Source organism: Sinocyclocheilus anshuiensis, unplaced genomic scaffold (assembly GCF_001515605.1).
Source record: "Sinocyclocheilus anshuiensis isolate Anshui unplaced genomic scaffold, SAMN03320099.WGS_v1.1 scaffold542, whole genome shotgun sequence".
Classification (NCBI taxonomy): domain Eukaryota; kingdom Metazoa; phylum Chordata; class Actinopteri; order Cypriniformes; family Cyprinidae; genus Sinocyclocheilus; species Sinocyclocheilus anshuiensis.
This window is the reverse complement of record NW_015547685.1, coordinates 1,543,315-1,562,659: the sequence shown is the minus strand read 5'-3', so window position 1 is coordinate 1,562,659 and position 19,345 is coordinate 1,543,315. Positions and strand designations below refer to the sequence as shown.

The window sequence follows — 19,345 nt, the reverse complement described above, 5'->3', positions numbered from 1 at the left end:
AATATTTGTAATGTACACAACAATATATAATACATTAAAGTTTTCTAGATATCAAAGTGTGTACATGTGTGTATATACTGAAAAATGCAGCTTTATAATATACTAGTAGTGTAATGCTAATGCATTTCCAATGAGCTGAAATACAATTGAAATGTACTAGAAGTACATTAAAACGATGCTTCAAATATACTCTAACTGTAGTTCATGAAGTATTAAAAGGACATTTTAAATGTATTTTAAGAAATACACTTAAATTGCACTAAATATACTTAAAGTGGTTCCATTTTAACACAATTTCAATATATTAAATATATTACAAATGGATTCAAATCCAACTTAAACATACCTTGAAATACACTTAATATACTTAAAGTTGTTTCAAAATAATACATTTAATATGCACTTAGTATAGTATAATTTAAATATAGTAAGTATGTCTGAAAAAGCACAATTTAAATATATTTATTTTTCACCTGGGCTGTTACTTCATGTCAAGTCACCCCCTTCCAAAACAAGCGATTTACGATCTCCGTAGCCTTCTTAGTCGTTTTTTCCCCTTTGCATTTTAATGATGAAGAATAAGTTCCATTTATGGCCTATAAATACCAAGGCATTTATTTAGGCACAACCAGACCGCCGCACTCAGCACGCGCTGGCTGTGTGGTCCAAATTCATTTATACTATATACCATCAGATAAAATAACGTCTTGTTTGGCAATTAGGCCTACTTGGCAAATCATATCTGTATGTCTCAGTGCAGCTATATAGATACAAATTAATATGTTCTTATTGAAGAACAAATGGGGTGAGAGGGTGGTATGGCGAAATGGAACTATTGCTAAGCGCATTTCGTAGAATTACAAGTGGTGTAAGTTTTCCTCCGTGATGTGCGCAGATGCAATATCGATTTTATTTTGATTACACAAAAATTGAAAATGGGCCCTATAGATGAGCTTTGCTGCAGGTTGGTGCAAGATGTGCCACAGGCCAACAGCTAGGCCTATTGACTTGATAAAAAATAATATCTTCTTTGGAGAGATTAGGCTATGTACAGTTTTCAATATTGAAATAATTTTCTACAATATTCATACGAAATATTGGTGACTCAATGGAAAAGGTTGATTAGTTTTCGTTACAGAAGAGTATTTTTTTTTTACATTTAGTAGCGGGAATGACGCAACTAGTCTACTAAAAAACAACAACCACTGTGTTTATTGGATGGATTTATTTAATATTACTTTAAATGTAACACAATACCAGAATTAAGCAAAATAATTGGTTGCGTGAAACTGATTTGGCCTACATTATATTCAAATGGCTTTTGTGCCAACAAAAAGAAGCAGGTATACATTAAGAAGCGACAAATCCTTTTATTATGTTTCACATAAGAGCCTTGGTATAAGAATAAAATGCCTCCACTGGGGCAACTCTTTCTTCAAAGTCGATTTGCTGCATTTCTCAAAGCTGCAGTAGGCTAAAGCAGATGAGAAATTAATTTGGTGAGTTCAGCTTCCTATATGCTGACAATGACGACTGAAATTATTTGTAACTGACACAAAGTGTGACAAAGTATGTCAGGCTTTCTGCGCAAAGAACACACATTACTGAAGATCTGCCCCATAATGCACCTGACTAATGGCAGCTTGCCCACGCGCACTGCTGATTTCGTGAAAAATGAATGTTGTGCTGTCATTCCGACAAGTTAGCAAGCAAATCCGGAAAGAAGCTATTAGTGCGGAATCCTTATCAATAGTGATATCTACAAATGATATTAGAAAAATCAGCAAGCAATTTATTCAATAGATGAATCTCCTTTGTGCGTACTTGATAAATAATCTAAAATGTATCAATGTAACCTGCACACATTTCAGTTACAATCAAGTAAAAGTAGACCATTTACCACGTGACTTGGTCCGAATTAGGGCTAAATTGACGATCAATTAATCTTGGGGGCGCTAGAGTTGTATTTTTTGGACAAGCAGCAAAGAAGTGGCAAATAAATGGAGTGGAGACAGGAGATTAGTGGAATGAGCAGAAAGGAGCTGAACCGCCTCGGTCTGTAGATAATGGGCTCGCAGCTGGGTCCCAAATTGCTGGATTTGTATCATCAGTATAGGAGTCAAATAGTAGCCTTTATGATTTATCAGAGCGTGATTTTTTTTTTTTACTTTTAGGCGCAACATTGTAGTTCGAATGGGTTGGAATCCCAAGCTTCTGGCATATTGATAAAATGAGTATAGCCTACCTTTAAGCTCCGGGTAAATGTATATATATCGTATATACATATAACCTGATGAAAGTGGATCAGTTCGTTTTTAACGAATACAGTACAGGTGAATAGAATAAACGAAGACTTTTTTGTTGTTTGCTGCACAGTAGGCTATACTACAACACAGGCGAAATATTTTCACTTCCACACGCAAGCATATGAGAGTCCTCACATATTCACTTGCACTTTTCTCCAGTTTCGTCAATAACATGATACATTATAAACATCACTGTTTTGAGAGATATATTACTCATAGACTAATATACGTAGCCTACTTTTATTATTTTATGAAAACTATAAGACGGGTTTTGTATGGACGGGGAGTGGTTTAATTGGCTCATTTAAGCATTACTGTTTCACTCTCGTCTTGCAATGTACAAGGTCAGTGAAACTAATTATTTTCAGTATTAATTTGCTGATGCATTAAATTGCACTAGCAGTGTGATTATGCTGGAATTTAATAATTACTAGCACATGTTCCCAATTTGGGCAAACTCAGAGTGACCACTGACCCAAGTCCTTTAAGGCCTTTCTTAAGTGAATAATATCAGTAGGCTATATGTATTGTCTTCGATACCACACCCTATTCCTTTACCTTTCAAAAAAGAAACAGAGTTCAGCTCACTGCTTATATAAAACAAAATGACAAAATATGATTTTTGTATTATTATAATTGTATTATTTATATTGCTGCTCCATGTTTTGTGTTAGAGTAAACTTGACTGCCCTTCTTGCATATATTAGGCTATAAGCCCAGAGCTGAATTACGCATCTGTAAAACAGGACTAATCCTTGCATTTAGACTTCGAGAACACAGTTTTAATGCAAACGTGGACATCGAAGTAAACACATTTTCATGTTTAGATGATTGTCGTGCTTACCCCCAAAAGTCTCATATACGGACCGTAATTGAGGCCAGTCACTCCGTGACACACCAAAGCTCCATTTCATTACGGTAATCGCCGTCCAATGCTGATTATTTTATTTAGGGCCATAATTGTATTCTCCCCAGATAACTCACGTTGAAATCGGGTCCACATGGAGGGCACCGAGTCTAATCACAGTATGAGATGCAACGGGGGTCGCGTCTGCTTGAATGGAGGAGCCGTTGTGTTACTTTCCATTTCACTTATTTCACGGTATATGGTAAGCCCTTTGGACCTATTATCCAACCTATGTCAAACCTCAATGCCATTTACACAAAATAAATAAGAATTCCTCATGGATGTAATCGGTAAGTAGGCCTACAGAAATTGTACTGGGAAAATAATAAAATAACACCAAGAAGCAGCACATCGACATCAAGTTATATGAAAACGGCAACATTTATAGCCAATAATAATAATAATAATAATAATAATAATAACAATACCGACATTATTCATTCTATAATTAGAGTAAATTGTAAATGGCAACCTCTCTCTCTCTCTCTATATATGGCTATATATATATATATATATTATAAATTAGATAGCCCACCGCCGTGATTATGTAGATTATTTATTGCCTAAAATAATGCATTAATCTTAACAGATGTTTAGACCTATCCCTTGCTTTGATATGCAGCTAGATTCAAGCTACATTACGGGAAAGTGTGTGACGACCCCAAAGTAGCTGTTATAAGTGACAGCTTCTCATTGCCGATTAAAAGCTCATGACGGCATTTGTAGGGTCTTTGGTGATATTCGCGATTTCCATATCCTTTGTGTTTCTTAATTAGCCTAGGTCTACTCTCAGTAGTCCAACGGCTTGCCCGTGCACATTCATGCCACGGAACGAAGGGAGCACTGATTACGCAAAAATACGATGAAAACTTGACAGTCTGCGAATGTGCTTTCGCTGAATGGATTAAAGTAGGCAATGTATGTCAGCGAGTTTGAATGAAATAAATCAAATTACTTGCGTCAGCGCTGATGAAAAATCGATACAACTGAGGCATCAGTGCGCATCAGTATAGCCTGTTTCACCTCAAGCCTTTACCAAAATAGAATTCTTCAAACATGATTTACAACGCCTTCTTGCATTATATCTAAACACAGTTAAATTACCACGCATTTTACAGATTTCACTGTAGGCTAATAACTGAGATGAAAGCTCATAGATTTGGCACTAATTACTTAAAATGCTTAATGGACTTGAAAATGACTAGTTGGAAATGTACCTTGGATGTGTTGTTAGCTGCCTCAAAGAATTCATCGTTTTTGATAGATGGATTCCACTCAAATAAAGCTGTAACTCACATGAAGGTAATACAACCAGCCCACAAAACCCATAGCAACAACCCTCATTCTCGTCAAGCAAATATGACCAGAGGCCTCGAAAGTTGGGCTACAACCAAATAGTGACTTTACGAAAAGTGCCTCTTATTCCATGTATTTAGATATTGCAGGTCGGTCAAGTAGTATAAAGACTAGACTTTCCCACCTTTTGTGAAGCCTCTTTTTATCAGAAAGATTTATTATTCACTGGTTATTTGCCATGATTATGAAGTCATTTAAAATGTATAGCTAATAAAGGGGCGACGCAATAAATCAGATTTGAAATGAACGAGAGCAACTGCAGATGAAGCCGGTTTGTGGATTTTAGTGGTTGGTTGTCTGACATTTTCAACCCTCAATTCTGATTGGCTCCCTTTTGTGGAAGCTGCCGGGCTCATTCAACTATTAAGCGCCTCCCAATCTCTCTAAAGAACAGTATAATACATGGAACCGCCTTTTAAACGCACTGACGACTTTCCTTCATTTGAGCCCTATGCGCTTTTTAAAAGGGTTAAAAGTTGTAGAGTAGTTTGGGAAGCAGTTGTGACTCCAGCAGTGCGCAATGCTCTCCCATGCCGACCTCTTGGATACTCGACTCGGTGAGTTATCGCCACCAAACTCCGGTCTTCAGCTCCACTGTAAGCTAGAGTATTTTTCAGTCTTCAAACTGGTGAACTAATGTGATGACAAAATTGATATCTCAATCTGTACTAATTTTACTATCAATGTTTGTTAATTATCAGATAAATTAATTACACATTTTCCTCCATCAACTTTGATGGATTGCGATACTGAACAATGTTTATAATTGTTTGTGCAACAAATGTCAATAAGTTTATAATTTTAATACATATTGTTCTTTCTGTCTTTCCTGCCATTTGGAGAGAATGCTAAATTGTTCACTCGTGCGTCCACAGGGATGAAGGATGCTGCAGCCGAGCTTCTCGGACACAGAGAGGCTTTGAAGTGCAGACTAGGGGGGACTGACTCTGGACACCCCGGCGATCTTACTTCTGCTACAGAGACTGTGGAAGGGACCACTCTGCTCCTCGGGGAAGATATAAGCAATGGTGGATCCAATCCTAATAAAATGCAGCAGGTCAACGCCAAAGACCAAGAAAAGCAGCAACAGCAAATGCATGTTTATAAACCACAGCATTCATGAAGAACCATAGTACAAAGTCTATATATTTGCAGTGGCTCAGTTCTGCATTTAAAAATAAAAGTGCTCGCATTTTACCGACAAACGCTATTGCAAAAAAAGAAAAAAAGAAAAAAAAAGTGCGGTAAACTAGGCTATTATATATTTTGTTTGTGTTTTTATTTATTACATTTTATTTATAATATTTAGGCCTGTATTTTTTTTATTAATCTTAGAATGAAATGTTATGCAGTTTAATAGGCCTATAGCAAAATATTTGTGAAAGAAAGTTGTAAAAGTAGCCGACATAATTAATAGGCTACTCACCAAAGAAATGCTTGACTTTCTAAGTGTTGGTTTTTGTTTTTAATTTCAGGTATGGTTCCAGAATCGACGTGCAAAATGGAAGAAGCGCAAGAAGACAACCAACGTTTTCCGGGCGCCGGGTACTTTGCTGCCAACACACGGTTTGCCTCAGTTTCCGTCTGCGGCCGCGGCTGCGATGGGCGACAGTCTCTGCTCTTTTCATGTCAACGACACGCGCTGGGCCGCGGCTGGGATGCCTGGAGTCTCACAGCTGCAGATACCCCCTGCGCTGGGCCGACAGCAGGCGATGGCACAGTCCCTGTCCCAGTGCAGTCTCGGAGCTGGCCCCCCACCAAACTCCATGGGCCTTTCCAGCAGCTTATCGTCAAATGGTTCCGGTCTTCATTCGCATCTGTATCAACCCACATTTCCAGGGATGGTGCCCGCTTCCCTCTCGGGTCCAACGAATGTGAGCTGCTCACCTCAGTTGTGTAGCTCCCCGGACAGTGACATGTGGAGAGGGACTAGTATCGCTTCCCTGCGCCGCAAAGCACTTGAGCACTCCGTTTCGATGAGTTTCACCTAATTTGAGCATCCAAGATGTCTTTTCTGTCATTGCAAACCACAAGTATTCCTGAAAAACAGTCACGGAGCACTCAGGATATGAGGTTATAACTGTGAAATTACAAATTGGCAGCCTACTGGATGATGGAATCCCAACAAACCCCAGACAATGCTTAGAGCAGATGCAGACTCTAGTAGTTTTAATGCTTGAAATGTATGTAATTTATGTATGTGTTGGATTCGGTCATGTTTATTTTGTTTACATAGCTATTGATTTTAATAATGACGATTTATTTATTTATGAGTATTTATTTGACTCTTCGTTCACATACGAAGAAACAACTGCAAGCATATTTGTTTCGCGGTCGGTGATATTATTTTTTACTAAACTAAATGTAAAAGGACACGTTAATAAGGACCACATGTGTGCATGTACAGATCGTTTTAAGGCACTACATGTTGGAGTGATTTTTCAGGTACGGAACTGAACACGTTGGATTAATAGCCAATTTCCAAATAATCAGATTCAGATGCATGTAATATTTCAACCGGGATCATTAAACTGTTCCGTTGAGTCTCAAAGCTCAAAGTCTCAATCAGTTCGTCCACTCAGAACAGTTTCTAAACGCTCTAAACCACTCCAACCCGATCTCATGAAAGTGCGTATAAATAGTACGCCAAATAAAAACGAAAACTCATGGTATTGATACGCAAAAATGGACTTTGGCGTGTATATGCGACGCACGTGTTTGGAATGCATATAATATGCAGTTTTCGCGTGCATATGATACCAAATTTGTTGGCGTGCCGTGCATATGATACGCAGTTTTCGCGTACATATGATACGCATATACCCCACAACCCTAATCCTATACCCATCGCGTAGCATATATACGCCAAAGTCCATTTTTGCTTATCAATACCACGAGTTTTCGTTTTTATTTGGCGTACTATGTATACGCACCTTCATGAGATCTCGGGTTTAACTATTTGTCTCCTAGAATGTGCCATAACGACTTCATCGCCGGCTGTCTGCAAAACATTATAGAAATTGCTTTGTCTCTTTTTCTCTTGAAATTACCCTCCCGCATGTTATGGGATGGCTATAGTTGTCCGTGAAGACAGTAGCCTAATATTTAAAATTTTACATAGCGTCAACAAAAACAAGCAGATGATTCATAGGGTGCATTTTTATAAACCACAGCATTCATGAAGAACCACAGCAGGAAGTTGTTTACATAAAGCAAAATGAACTTGACTGTTTGTGTAGATAAGAAAAAAAAATCTTGTTATCTGCTGGTATGTTTGTGATATGTTTTAACTTATTGTCTGCTGTGCTTATTACTGGAATATGGTTTTTGTAAATGTTTATCTTACCAAATTCAACAGAATTGGGAAGGTTTATGTAAGTAGGTGAATAAAATCATTTTAAGAATTTCAGCATGGTAATGTGATCTCTATAGAAGTTCAAGGGATTTTTGAAATACAGCAAGAAAATATAGAGGGTACTGTACAATATGTTGCCAGATGATTCAAGAGTGACAAGTCGATTTGCATTTTTAAAGATGAGAAAGAAACAAAAAATATAGGACAAAATTTAAAAATTGTCCACATATTTTAGGGTTATTGACAGATATGTTGGAATTCAAACAAATGTTTGAACACTTTTTTTTTCTAAAGCAACATTCTGGAAGGAAATGCTAAATAGGGACGCTCAACAATGTTTCAGGATATGAATCACTTGTCCAGATTTAAACCTATAGGAATCTGTCTAATACTTGTATAATAAATATTTACTCCCAACATTAACAGACAAAATTATCACAATATGTACACACACACAAATATGATTGGCCTGGCACAAATCCTGATTCTTGTTTTATGTTTTGTTCTTTTCACAATCAAGGATACAATAATGGTCATTTGGATATTCAACACAACATATTTTTCCAGAGATACATTCTGATGTATTCTCACAACACTGAAAAGTGCGTGCAATATGTTTCAAAATATTTTAAAATAATGTAATGGTTTGAATTGACACAGATGCTTAATTTTAAGCCCAAGATAAAACACAAGAATATACAGAGCAATGTGCCTAAAAGGTTCCCACAAAAATGAAAACTCATGGCATTTCAAACATATTTGACTTTCTTCCCAGGAATAAAAAGGAGACATTTGGAAAAATGTCTCAGTGTTTTTTTTTCCTCTCAATACAATGTTAAACATTCATCAAAATTGCATCTTTTTTATCTTCCCCTGAAGAAAGTTATGAGACATGATGACATGAAGATGAGCAAATGATGACATTATTATTATTATTAGTAGGAGAAATATTCTTATGGAACAGTTTAACATTTGTAATTAGAAACATTTTACAAATCTTGGAAAAATATAAATACTATTATTGGATATCTACCTGGATCATTAGTTGCTGGACAGATAAAACATATTCATATAGAACCAAAAAATTTGTTCTTGAAAAAATTGGGAAACATCGGATACATTACTCACGACCCTATACCACTTTGCTTTACTACTGTAACAGTAAAACACCAATATAATTATAGCTATGTGTATCTCACAACACACTTTACAGAGATTGCTTATGATACTGCACATTACTATTACTACATTCCAGTTGCAATAAGTCCATAGGGATATAGCTTGTCTGCTTATAATCTCTTGTCGACAAATATCTAAAGCAGGATTGTAACCAATTAGTGTGCCATGTTTTTTCTCCTGATCTCTTTGTGTGGTTTGTAACTGTTACCACTGGGGAGGTGGAACAGCCCACAAACATCTTAATCTTTTCTCCGATACAATGGCCAGACTGTCTCCCATTTAGCAAAGATTCCTTTGAACTGTGAGAAGAACCATCTACTGTCACTTCAGTAATTGCCTTTATCAATTGACAAAAGATCCAGACAGACCTGGACAAACATAAACAGATAATTACTGTAATGCCTGTAGTAACAGATAAAGATCTATCCACTATTCCATTGTTTTTCACATTAATATTTTAAAAACATGATATACAACGCAAAACATGAAACATCAAAAATCTTTGTAAAAAGTGAAATCCGAAATTGCCACTCTCAGCGTCACCCTGCATTGGCGTGATACTAATTGTCCCTGTAAATTTGCATATAAGATTTCATGAAACAATGGAAAATGTAGAATCTACACAAGCCTCCCCTGATCATTCAACAGTCTCCATGTAGACATCCATCATCATCAGTTTTAGCATCTGCTCTGAGAGACCCTCTGCCTCTCTGGTCCCCCTGTGAGCGCATGCTCTGTTCACTGGTGTATTTCATCACTTTAAGCAAAACGCACAAGTGTCTTATGATTAAAACAGAATATAATGACAATTAGGAGATTCTTTAAATGGAATGAATGAGATTGTCAAAAGTGTTCATTGAAAAATCTATTTTCAGTTAATAGTCTGCCCTTAGGGCCACTGAATACGTTCTCCTTATTCTTAATTTTTTATAACACGGTCCCATGGATAGGAGTGTATGCTAATGAATCGGTGATATATGCACAAAGATGAGGAGATTTGAGTTATGAATGAAATGAAGGCTGCATGTGTATCCATATTACAATACTATGTTGCACTTTCATGTATCTGATTATGGTCATCAAAATCAAAATACAAAAACACAAAAATGATGCCATAACCTTACAAAAAAAAATAAAAGTATGAAGACAGAGATAAACAATGCACTTCTAATGCACATAAGCCATTCCTTGCTTTTCTATCTGAGCTCTTTATTCACCCCACCTGTCCACACTTGCCCTTGAGTTGCTCTGTCAGTGCATGGAAGGCACCTCACAGCCCCTGACAAGAGAGGCACTAAATCAGAAATCAGTGGCTGGCAGAGGAGTAAGCCACCATGAAGGTCACAGACATCAGCGGGATGCCATCTTTATCCACCCAGAGCACACATCCATGACCAGCAGGAGGATTCTACACGTCTCAGACTGGGGCAGGCTACATGCCATAATCTCGAAATGGCCTGGCTGAATTAAAACAGAACTAATGAACAGAAAATCAGAATTATTCATCCCATTGTAGGTTTGAGCAATTTATGTAGGTGAAAGTAGGCCTACCCTATATGTAAGTACCTATGGGTTTAAGATAATATTACAAATAATACAACCGCAAATCTTATTACGGAAAACATTTTATGGTATTTACCTTCTGCAGAATTGGGAAAGTGTTCATCACATGTTAACATATTGCCATCTGCTGGTGAACTAGAAACAATGTTGAATGGATTCCCCTGATCATTATAGGTTATAAATGTGGAAACGTGAAAATTAGTAACTAATTTATGTAGGTTGCATCATTTGAATATCTACAAATATAAATGAATATTTGTATTTATAAATATAAATTTGTTTTTATAGGCCTAAATATTTGTATTTATAAATACAAATATCATTTAATAGGCCCATGTGTAGCCTAGATATTCAAACGTTCCAACATATTTTACAAAATATGCATCTGAGGCTATATGTTCACACTGTCAGTTTTTGGGATTGACAACCGCATTTTCTTTACAGGTGTGAGTCTCGAAATGTTCCGTTCACACAGTGTTCCGAGAATGCGGTTGTGAGTCCTGAAATAGATTAACACAAGAGTTAACTTTATGAATTATAGTTCATTTTAAATATTTTTGAGCAGGCTCAGCCTCCCTTGCCTCTTCTGACAGACCATTACTGGATTACTTTAACTCTTAAAAGCTCATAACACTTTCTCTTGTAGGCTGATGCAAAACCAGTTTGAATGTTTCTCTAAAAATAATTCAGGTTTACATCAGATAGCTGGTCCGAGGGGAAAAAAACTTTATTGAGAGTTATAGGCTACTAGAAAGACCCAGTTGTAAGGTATGGCTAAATTATATTATTGGCTACACACCATTAATTTATATTCAGAAAAGGAATTTGGCCATGCCATGATAGTTGGGCCTAATAGTTGAATGGAAAGGATTACATTTATGCCACATAATATGATAATTTGCCTGATTTGCAGTGTGTGCATGAGGACAAAGAATGAGACAGAGTAAAACTGGTTAGTTTCGAACACAGAAAACGCATAACAAATGAAAGCAATGTGTGTTCTAAAATCATCTCTAAATTTCAAACTTGTTTGATGGATTCATAGTCTGAAGCGAAAAAATTTTTTAGTCTCAGTGAAATCCAGTCAACTGTCTTTTTTCTTTCTCTCTCTCATTTTGATTGTAACGTAGTGCTGTAATTTTAAGTAATATCCTGTCCAGAGACTGCAGATGCAAATGAGCTTCTATAGCTACCTCTGGCACAACAACTGTGTTGCACATGGTCCCTGTTAAATAGCTTAAATGACATACACTAAACCAAACTAAACTAAACTCCAACTGCCCAATATCTCCAGACTAGATCTGACGTTTGGCAACTAGTGTCAACATGTAATGTATTCCAGCCTTAATTCAAAAGATTCCACAAGACAGAATTAAAATATTAATAATCTATTCAGTTGAGTTCTATTTAGTAAGACCTGCAGATGTCATGGGTAACAGGTTACAGATCTCTCAGCTGCCTAGCTCTCACTTCCTCTCACAAGGATGCCATTATTTCCTGAATTGGTCTACTGGTGGAGGGATAGTAATGTCCTGGCCATTCTCAAGTTTCTTTTCACAGTCAATCAGGTAGTTGACGCCATCAATCACACATTGAACAAGCTCAACCTGAAAGGCAATGTCAAATAAAATTGGATGTAATCACTTGCTACAGATTTCTTCGATCTATACATTTTACAAACAGATTGAAAAACTATGTTAAAACATATAGCATTTGTTAAAACATTACAAATAAACTCTTAAAATATGTCTACTTTCTATTCATAGAATTTGTTATTTCTCTCCAATTGAAATCACTTGCAGGGGTTAAGACACTTATCAAAGGGGAGCTGTTTACCTCAGATTTGCCTAGACGGTCAAGGTTGGAAATGTCAAAAATGTCACCCACAGCCGCAGTATCCACACCTCCTGTTCCACGCTTTTGTAGCCTGAGATTATCCAAAATTTTATTGAAGCGTGAGTCCTGTTCAAAAAAATATATGAAGTAGAGGACATTCTTAGTAGAGGAAGTCTTTCATATTGTAATTGTAGATTATTTAACATAAATTCTCAGCACATTTATATTTAATTTGATCATTTTTTATGGGAATTAACCCATGACCTTGACATTGGGAAATGCCAAAGTCAGTTTCAGATTAAACTGAGCTATGTAAGATTGTAACACCTTGCTTAGGAGGGGCAGACGGACGTGGACTCCAGCTCTCAGGCCGGTGCCTAGGTTAGAAGGGCAGGTCAGGATGTAGCCCAAGTGTTCATTCCACATAAACTCCCAGCCTCTCTCCTGAATCAGCCTCTCCACCTGTGAGAAACAAACATGTTAAAGTGACCTTGTTTCAGTTTAATTTACAGACAATATGCATTTTTGTGCTGAATGCTTTGACCATTATACCGCTTTCAGTCCTCTGCAGAACCTTTCAAACACCCTCTTCATGTTCCCACCCTTTTCCATGGAAATCACACGGGTGTGATCCTCCTCATTGATCCAGATTTAAAATGTTTTTGCATTGTTGTGCCTGGACATGAGGACAGATTGTGGTTAAAATACATTTAAGAAATTCTGCTAAAACTGTTTTTATTCAAGCTTTTGATTCCATGTATAGTAGTTGTTGAAGGGTTAATATTATAACACAATGGATCACTCAGTAAAAATAGACACCCATTAAGACCTCTGTCAGGGTCATAGATTATATAACACATACAAGTACATGCTCTCTTTAAGTGCCCTCTGGTGATGCAAGCCTCATGCACCATACCAGATTGGGCTTGTCAAACAAGAAGTGGTCCTGGAATTTTCAGTCAAGAAAAGAAAAAGGAGTAAAGGGAAGTCTGGACTGGTTTAATGTAGGAAAATATCTCCTGATAACTCTTCAAACCTCTCCTGTCTCTTTCGTTGACCATTTTAGTTGAGTATCTACTGTGTTACAAGTCATTCAGACTGTCATTATTATGTAAAAAATGTCTCTCTAGAACTGAAATATAGCTGCCAAAAAGAAAATATTTTCAGACATTTAGGTGAGCATATATGAGCCAGCTTGTGGGTGACTAGTAAAGGATGTGCTATAGGGATGTAGTGTTATGCTCTAACAACAAGTAAGTAGTTCTTCAGTCTTACCAAATCCCACGAGCATCTGGCCAATCTCTAGCCATGCCAGATGAGATGAGGAGAGGAGACACCGGCTTATCAAAGAGAAAATGCTCCTTTGGTAGGCCATCATAAGACAAGTGCAGTGAGGTTTGTTAGAGAATTACAATATGCAGCGGCCCTGATGAAAAGACAAGCATGTGTTGTGTGGTGGATACTGGGCTAGTGTCCCTAAAAGTAACTAAATCAGCAAGACTTCTCTAGTGAGCCAGTATAAATGTGAAGTTTATGCTAAGTGTTTCTGGTGAACAGTATTGTATACGATACAGAATAGGGTGCTGTAGGGATTGACATGTTTGTAGGCCAAAACCCGGAAACGAGTTAGCATTTTAGCATGTCCCGTTTCATCATCCTGAAGACATCAGGGTTCTGGATTTTTGGTTAAATGCCTGAAATAAAGTCTGTGGTTAAATACAAGCTCAAAATATCTTCACGTTTAATTAAATTACATAAAATACATCAGTAATACTGTGTGGTTATTATTATTATTTTTTACATTTTTAAGTTTTTACTTGTCTTGAAAAAGGCGGTTGCTAACAAGTGTCTAAATTAGACTACAGAGGTGGTTGAGGACATACAGAACAGGTAAACTCATCTACTCACTAGTCCACTTTTACAGTCTTGTGCTTATAATCACACTCTTGCAAACTATTCTAACTCAAACTTTCAAAGAATATGTTTTTAAAAAAAGACTGAAAAAGCTGTCAGAACTGATGGTGACATTGAAGTCATGCGACCATGGTGTACTTTGTCTATGGCCTACGCTTAGCTTTTCACTTGTGCCGATTGTATTTAGGTTTCAAAATTCATAAAAGTTGTGTTTATTTGTGAAGATTATCATGATGAAAAAGCATCCATTCCCCGGGCCTCGGCCCCTGCCTCGACAGGATGTCTGCTCCCAAATTGAGATGCCCAGGGATGTAAACTGCTCTCAGCGAGAGAAGTTTGCCCTGGGACCACACAAGGATCTAGTACGCTAGTTTGTACAAACGGCGTGAGCGCAGACCTCCCTCGTGGTTAATCTAAGAGACCACCGCTGTGTTGTCAGTGCGCACCAACACATGGTGACCTCTTAGGTCTGGGAGGAAGTGTCTTAGTGCACGAAGCACGGCCAGCATCTCCAGGCAGTTTATATGCCATGTCAGATGGCGACCACTCCACAGACCGCAGGCAGGGTGGCCACTCATGACCGCACCCCGACCGGTGAGGGATGCATCCGTCGCTAGCATTACGCGGTGACAAGGAGTTCCCAGCACCGGGCCCTGAGTCAAGAACCAAGGTTTCCTCCACGTCCAAGGCACGTAGGCATCGCCGCGTGACCTTGATCATGCGAAGCGGGTTTCCCCTCGGGGAGACCCCATTGGTCTTGAGCCACCACTGTAGGGGTCTCATGTACAGCAGGCCAAGAGGTATCATGTTGGACGCAGCTGCCATCAGACCCAGCAGTCTCTGAAACTGCTTGACAGTGAGTGACCGGCCTTCTCTGACTCTCGCGACTGCGGTGAGGAACGACTCGATCCAAGCAGGAGACATACATGCCTGCATCGTGGTCAAACCCCACACCATGCTCAGATAAGTGGTTCTTTGTACTGGCGTTAAGTCTTAACCCCAGCTCTTTCGTGTGAGCGAGAACGACATCTCGATGTCGAACCGCCATGTGCTCTGATTGAGCTAATATCAACCAATCGTCGATGTGGTTGAGTCGTGAAAGTGTGGGGTGAGAGTGCAAGGCCCAAGGAAGAACCGGTATTGGTAGGCTTTTGCCCCCAAAAGCAAACCTCAGGAACTTCCTATGATGAGGAAGGATGCCCTTCATCCTTCCTCGGAACAGTGAAGTACCGGCTGTAGGACCCGGACTCTGCTGCGCGAGGATGGACCACCTCGATGGCCTCGATTTTACACCATTTTAATTACTAACAGCTATTTTGGATCAAGAAAATCAACTCTTGTTTCAAACATTTTGGTATCAAAAGTCCAAAAATGGAGCCAAAAATATTTTTTGTTTTAGCTGAGTGGGCCTGGCCTTAATGGAAGCTCAAACTTGTGCTTGTGGTACAAATTTTAGCTATTTTATGGAAATGTTTGTGCAAATTCTTTGGTTTTATCCATCATTTTTATTGTATTTACTTATTTAACTCTTTAACTCATGTTCTTTTTTCTGTTTTTTGTTTTAATTGTCATGTTTTTTTTCACGAGGTTATTTATATATATATGTTATATATATATAAAAATGTTTATGTTTATGTTCAGTGTTGGGGGTAATATATTACAAGTAACGCAAGTTACGTAATCAGATTACTTTTTTCAAGTAACTAGTAAAGTAACGCATTACTTTTTAATTTACAAGAGAATGTCTGAGTTACTTTCTCAAATAAGTAACGCAAGTTACTTTTTTTTTCTTAATTTTATTGATTGACAGCTCTCCTGTCCCCATGTTGAGAGAAATCAGAAAGTAACGCAAAAGTAACGTAACGCATTACTTTCCATAAAAAGTAACAAAGTAACGTAATTAGTTACTTTTTTATGGAGTAACGCAATATTGTAATGCATTACTTTTAAAAGTAACTTTCCCCAACACTGTTTATGTTCCAATTAGTAAGAGTAGGAAAAATGTGTATATAATGAAAGATGGCTGTCACTCATAGCAAGGGGAAACTAGTGGATGGATTAAGAGCAAGTGAACAGGGTTATTGTAACGCTGCTTAAGCGTAGTAAACTCCAGCCTTGTTGTTGTAGAGGGGAGTTAGTACTGCTTTTAGTTCCTTGCAGTTTTATTTTTAGACTGTTTTTATTATTAACCTTTGTTTTTATACTCTTAAACATATTTACTTCACACATCTGCTCTAAATTAACACTGATTTGGACACCAAAGTCGCTCTTGTGTTTACATCTCGATGTGATCGTACTTTTGACAGCTCAGGTCTCTATCACAGTGGGATATAAACAGTAAACATGGCGGAGAAACATGGCTGTAGTAAAGTTTTATTTGTTTTTCCAACAACATCTACATTGCTTTCTCTTGCTGTTATAGGCATGTATATTTATGTATATAAATAACTATTAGGTGCATACTGTATGTATTGAACACAATGAAAATAGTATTTATTTGACTGAAATTTCATAATCGTCAGCAAGCTGGAATTTTTATATGGTTACCAAGGATGCTACATTTTATTCAAAACCTACTGGATACTGACTAAATACATTTTGGCTTTACTAAGATTTCGCCAAGAAATAGGCAAGAATGAACTCATGAATGGGCCGTCCTCCAAGATTCTTGTTCTTTTCTACAGCAAAGCACTTGAATGCAACAAACTCATAATTACACCTTCAGAAGTGGGAAGTAGAAAATATCTGATAGCATGTGAAGGCAGCATTAATACAAGAAACTTTCCTCATAATTGTGTTATTGATGATTTTAATACCCTCTAAAGCCAATTTTTACTGGCATTTGGCGCAGTTTTGTACCTCATAGCTCTCCTCATCACCAGCCACCATGCCCACATTCTCGATGAAGGGATGACCAGGGTTGTCCACTCCAGTCTGAATGCATTGGTCAAGGCTCCAGTTATTGGGGGTTAGCTTGTCCCTCAGAAGGCCATAAATAGCAGGGGTCAAGGTAGAAGCCATGCAGTTGTTGTGTTTGCGCAGGTCTGGGTAGTCAGCACTTGGAAAGATAAAAACCAAGGTTAACAGGAAACTAATTTCTCAGGTTAACTGGAAACTAAATATCAACTTTCCCAACTCACCTGGGTGGGTACAGCTTCTTTTTCTCCCCAGCAGAGACTCCTGACTCAGGCATGAAGTAGCTGGATACCAGGGTACCTGCACCCAGGCCGGCAATGATCACAGCCGTGTTGCGTCCGGAGAGCACTCGAGTGAACATGCTTACCATCCACACCACTCAGCCACTCACCAACTTCAACTTTAGAGCAGAGGACAACAATAATGTCACATTAAAAAAAAATGTTGTCAGGTAAAAATAAATAGCTTTTTTATGAAACTGAATAATCCTGAGTTTACCAACAAAAATCTCTTCATAGATTCTTAGGGTAACAACTAAGTGCATACGCTTTTTACAGTGTAAAACAGGACTGTAAAAATATTCTTCAGTTAACAGCTATAAAATGATATGAATATTTTTTTGTGAATAAATTTTAATAATATTAATACATTTTCTTGTACCTTTATACTTTTTATTTGTTTGGTTTACGCGACAATTTTAATTCATGCCTTAGATGGCCAATAAAAGATTAAAGAAATAGTTCACCCAAAAATGAAAATTCAGTCATTAATTACTCACTCTCATACCTTTCCAAACTCTTAAGACTCTTGTTCATCTTTGAAATGCAAATGAAGATTTTGTTTATTTTTATTCTTTCATCATTTTTTATCTATCCACTGAAAATACAACCAAGATTTTCACACATCAAAAAGTAATGATCAAATACACAACTCATGAAATAAGGTAAGCTCAACATGTTTTCCAGAGCTCTGGTCAGTGTTTATAATGTGAATAGAAGCCTAAATTAAATCTGTTCATCATAAAGAGATTGTGTCCCTTCAGAAGACTTGGATTAAACCACTGGATTCATATGGATTACTTTTACCAAGTTTAACGCATAAAATTCTTGGTTGTGTGGACATCTAATGGACGGACAAACATGATGATGAAATATTACAAAAAACGTTCATTTGTGGTCCAAAAATGAATGATGACAAACTTTTTATATTTGGGTGATCTAATTGGATTTGAATTCTAAAACGGATCATGGTTTTAAGTAGGCATATCAACAGGTAGACAGGTTTTTATTGTTTTTGCTGAATGTATCAGTGTTAATCAAAGGTGCTATACTTGTCAATACAGTAGTTTGACATGGTGAGCAACCTCTGTGTCCTGATATACGAGTTGACTTTTTCCACTGAGGAGTATCCAAATATACATTGGCTTTGAACTTTATGCCAAAGTAATATGTTCCAGCTTATATTTCACATGCCCCAGTACTACGCAGTGCAGCCCGTGTGTCACATGTATGTTCCAGTCGAACATTTTTACAAATCTTACACAAAACTCTAGTTATAAGCACAGCACAATATCCTCTTAAGACCCGAGAAAAAAGTTTTAGGAAAAAGTTAGTTTTTTCCATGTCTTTACATTTTTTAGAGCATTAAAAATAATGTAAAAAAATATATATATTAAAAAAATATATTTCATTCATAAGTTATGCTATGTCCTCGGTAGAGGACATCGGGACTCAATTTCTTTAAAAAAATAAAATGACATGAATGAACATGCATAGGCAAAAACAATTTATTTTTTAAATCACCAATACATTTTTAGTTTTCAAGATTTTTTTTTTTTTCAAACTTTGTATACAGATGATTCTCAACTATGTTATAACGGAATGATTCAATATACTATTTTTCTTTCTGCAAAATGTGTGTAAAATGGCCATAAACAGGTTTTCTCATTATATACAATGTATCTATAAACTAAATCTAATTAGCATATTAATGTGTTTTTGGGGCAACATGTAA

General features: G+C 37.2%; 2 pseudogenes; one reads left to right on the top strand and one right to left on the bottom strand.

The window, feature by feature from the left end:
- The first annotated feature begins 5,089 nt into the window (after positions 1 to 5,089).
- LOC107703227 (homeobox protein orthopedia B-like) lies at positions 5,090 to 6,696 on the top strand (annotated as a pseudogene).
- A 5,342-nt stretch (positions 6,697 to 12,038) lies between these two features.
- The window catches only part of LOC107703210 (creatine kinase S-type, mitochondrial-like), a 9,270-nt pseudogene continuing 1,963 nt past the window's right edge, over positions 12,039 to 19,345 (bottom strand).